The 4,435-nt window shown below is 34.8% G+C and overlaps 1 pseudogene across 1 annotated transcript; it reads right to left on the reverse strand.

Annotated features, from left to right (window-relative positions):
- Nucleotides 1–470: 470 nt before the first annotated feature.
- On the reverse strand, nucleotides 471–1,779 carry LOC147643169 (uncharacterized; annotated as a pseudogene). Its single transcript, XR_015272504.1, has one exon. The product of XR_015272504.1 is annotated as an uncharacterized LOC147643169 (transcript).
- Nucleotides 1,780–4,435: the final 2,656 nt, after the last annotated feature.

A 4,435-nucleotide genomic window follows, 5' to 3' on the forward strand; every position in this document is an offset into this window, starting at 1 on the left:
TGTATCTACTGAATGTGTTAAGTCTTTAGTAAATTCAAAGCTACTTATTTTATACGTTGCTTAGGGGTATCATATTTCGTTTAGATTTTCGTGTGGTGGTGGTGGGTAGTATATGTTTGTATTCCTACGTTTAGCATGTGATCTTCTATATATATTATTGTAGTGACATTTAACACTTACTGTAGCACTTTTATATGTTACGGTGAAGAAACTATTTAACCCTCTTGTACCTAAATCGGATGCCCCCTTATTTTCCTTTCATTCTCAATTAATTGGTTTTTAAGATTCTCTATTATTGCTCTCTTTGTAAATTCTATTTCAGAGTTATGTATGTTTGTAGTGTTTTTTAATTTTTGTGTTGCATTTCTTTTTATTGGAACTCGTCCTACATTTTCGAAAGCGGTATCACTATCATTGATACCCAACACTATTTCTTGAGTTGTATTAGTTATTTTAGGTACTCGACTTACGTTTTGAAATTCTGCCTCACTATCATTGATACCCAAAACCATTTTTTGAGATTTTTCAGCTCCTATGCTTTTATTTTCTATTTTCTCAACATTCTCTCAACAATATCAAAAAGAATGGGTGGGTTTGTTGTTGGTGTTGCAGATGTTGCTGTAGTTGCAGATGTTGTTGTAGATGTTGTTGTAGATGTTGGGGTACTTGATTCTTCTTCTTCCTCCTCCTCCTCCACACTACTTATCAAAGTAGGTGGGGTTGATATTGTTGATAATGATGATGTTGTAGGTGTAGTTGTTGTTGTTATTGTTATTATTGTTGTTGTTATTATTTTTTCTTCAACTGCGCTTGCAGTTGATGAGTTTTCATTTTCATTATTAGTATTAATTATTTTTTCAGAGACCTCACTTTTTAAATTTTTTTCACTATCATCATTAGTCTTATTTAGAAGATCCATAAAAATATGACTATCTTCCAAGACCTCAAATTTAAAATCAATTTTTATTATTTTTTTCAATTTCGGCATATTGATGAATAGTCCAATTGAATTGTTCGAATTGGATGGGTTTTCAATTTCACTGGGCACCGGTAACATTTTCACAAGCGGATTCATTAGTGAAATTATAAAAAATATTATCAAAAACGACATTTTATTTTATTTATTTTTTTTAATAAATGAACGAATGAACACACACACAAACGAATAAACGATTAGAAATTGAGAGGCGTGAACGAATAGACGAAAACTGAAAATTTTTTGAAATGCCCCCCCTTTTATAACCTCCAGATTTGTACATATATGTATATATAAATATATACATGAGTCCATTTCACGCATTGACGTCAATGCGTACATTTTAATTGTTCTATGCTCAAGTTGTTGTTGTTGTTCTTGTGAATTCAACTATCAGCTAATTTTAAAAAAGTCTACACATTGCGTAACTATACAATCATCTTGTTGTTTTAAAATCTTTAGAGTTCAAGTTCCATACAAATTCTTATCTGTACACGCACGCTCTCTTAACCTACTCAACACACAAGCACATAATTAATCCCATTCGAATTCTTATCTTTACATATTTCTTCACATTTTATAAATAGAAATTGTGCGTGTGAAGAAACATAATTTGATTTAACACATTGACGTCAATGCGTACATTTTAGTTGTTCAATGACCTCGCTGTTTTTTTTTTTATAGAATTTCTTTTTTGTGAATCCAACTATCTTCTGATTTTGAAAAGCCTAGCCAACGCACAAGCACATAATCACCTTTTTGTTTCAGAATCTTTTCAACAAGATAAGTATTAGGGAATTTTGTTTTTTTAATTTCTTGTTTATAGAAGCCCCCTTGAATTGGATCACCCTTCAAGTCTTCAAGTAAATATGTGGTGGGTGATGTATTTTGTACTTTCCGAATTCGAAAAATTTCCGTTGTCCAGTTTGGAGTATAACCTTTTTCAAAGACATGCTAGTAGTAAAGAAACGGGATTTTCGGGACCTTTGATGTCGGCAAAAGGGGTAATAAAAATGCAATTAATGGGTTAGCTGTCAAAACATTTAATTGCTTTGAGTAATAAAAATGTAATTAATGAGGGTTAGCTGTCAACCTGTCAATGGATGGGGGTAATAAAAATGCAATTAATTAGGGTCAGTGTATGTAAAAGGACACTTGTGAACAAATGTTCAAGCGCCCCAACAAAGGATGCTGATACGAGTGCGAAAGGGAGGGGAGCGATCCCGAGCGATCCCGGAGTGCACCGCGGACGAGTTCCCACGGTCTTCACTTAAAGAAAGGGACGGGGGAGGCAATTGAAAAGTTGGCACCGCAGCGACCGTGGGCCGCATCGATCCCGTTCACGCACGTGGACGTTTGGGCCTATAATCCTCACTTAAAAAAGGGACGGGGGTGGAATTGAAGAAGGGTGCTAAGGTCAGGAGCCACTTTACGGCCGCCGGGCAGAGCGGGTCGAAGAGCACCGCTCTTAGCAATCCGGTCTCTGCTCTGTTAAGCTAGGTTCGGGACCGCGATATGCCGGTCGCCGTTGCACTCCCGCTCTCGTTTTTTTCTAAAGCTCTGTAAGCATGAGCGCGGAGTTATTTCTATAAGCTAGGTTTAAGAGTTACTCATATGAAGTCAAATAAAACAGACGTGCGTCTACCATTACTTTTTATGAAAGTCAACTCCTTGCACGGGCCTGTTGTGCCAACAAACCACTACAATTTTCAACTCCGGATCTATAAGTAGCGGCCCCAGCTACATAAACATTTGGTCCAATGAGCCCGATTACCCTTCGATAAAGAAGATAAGTAATGAAATTTTACTCCGTTATCTTTTCGTCTGCATTTAGTCCGTTATTCCTCGGTACATGTATATTCGTACATCAAAAGGCAAATGGTCTTTACCTCAGTTCCAATTTGTTTTATTTCTGTCTGGGTTTACTCGGTTTTTCTGGTAGATATTCTTAAATTTACAGACAAACGGCTTCACCGCAGTTCTATAGTTCATATATACGTACATATGTCCATATTCATATTTGTTGTTCGACTGTCAAAAAGTGACATTTACAGTATACACACATACATTCCCGAATACAGTCCACTAAAGGCTCTCCAGCGCCCATACACATATCCGCACATATAATTACCCTTTTATTATTACTGGCTTACATTATTTATATTTTTTTTTACTCAACAAAAAATATTTAAAAGGCGACGGAAAACTACAACTATAAATTTTTCGGGATTGGGTACATACATTGAATATACATATGTTGTGGATAATTTACTTCAAACTAATAAAGAATAAATACATTATATGAAGAATTTATGCCGCCATCGGTATTTGTGATTGAGCATACATACAGACATGCATATATCCAATACATCGACGGAAGTCTCTAATTTTAAAATTTCATACAACATACATACATTGAATAACAGTTAACATCTCATACATCCATATGACAGCGCATTTTCGGCATTCAACATTTCATGCATTCATAGGTAAAGGTAGCAGCGCGGTGTTAATTTTCAAATTGTTATACATTTATATAGCAGCTGGTGTTGTCATAATTGTACCTGAACAAGCACTTGATAAGCCAATATACCTGGTGCTTTACTCCCATCAGTCTGATTTAATTGTTATTATTTTATTAATTAATTAATAATAATTATATAAATTTTAATTATTAATTGTTATTTAATAATTATTAATTATTATTTATTATTTAATAATTATTAATTATTACTTAATAATTATTAATTGATTATTTGATTATTATTTAATTAATTAATTGAGTTATTTAAATTATTAACTAACTGAATTGGTTGAATTAAATGCATTAATCAAATTATTATTATTATCATTATTGGTTGGTATTTTTTTTCCCCACGCAACCAGTGTAAAAACTATATATCCGTTCATTTACTATTAATTATTATTATTGGTTGGTATTTTTTTTCACCCACGCAACTAGTGCAAAAAGCTATATATCCGTTCATTCACGATTATTATTATTGGTTGGTATTTTTTTTCGCCCACGCAACCAGTGAAAAGGCTATATATTAGTTTATTTACGTATATTATTATTATTTTTTTGGTATTTTTGCCACCCACGCTAACAGTGCGACATTTTTGTACCCCACTCTGGGGGGTGTGCCATTCCGAGGATAACAATTAAGAGTTGGATATTGTGTCGATAGGGGCTACAACGCGCGCATATTATCGGTCACCGAGTCGGTTTAGTGATTCGTTTCCTCCAATAGTTGCTGGATTCGATTTTTCGAATTTGGGGTTCTTATCGACTCCGGCGAGATCTGAAGGGCGCCCGCATTGATTTGGGTTCATTGGTTCATTCAAGTGTGTGAACACGATCGGGTTAATCGCAGCGTCCGTAGTCGAGTATGCCAGTAGGAAACGACAAAAAACTACAGGCGATTCCATCAATCCGTTGCAAATATCCGAATCCGTCTC

Source organism: Drosophila serrata, unplaced genomic scaffold (genome assembly GCF_035046125.1).
Source record: "Drosophila serrata isolate PLE 108 unplaced genomic scaffold, ASM3504612v1 contig_278, whole genome shotgun sequence".
Lineage (NCBI taxonomy): Eukaryota > Metazoa > Arthropoda > Insecta > Diptera > Drosophilidae > Drosophila > Drosophila serrata.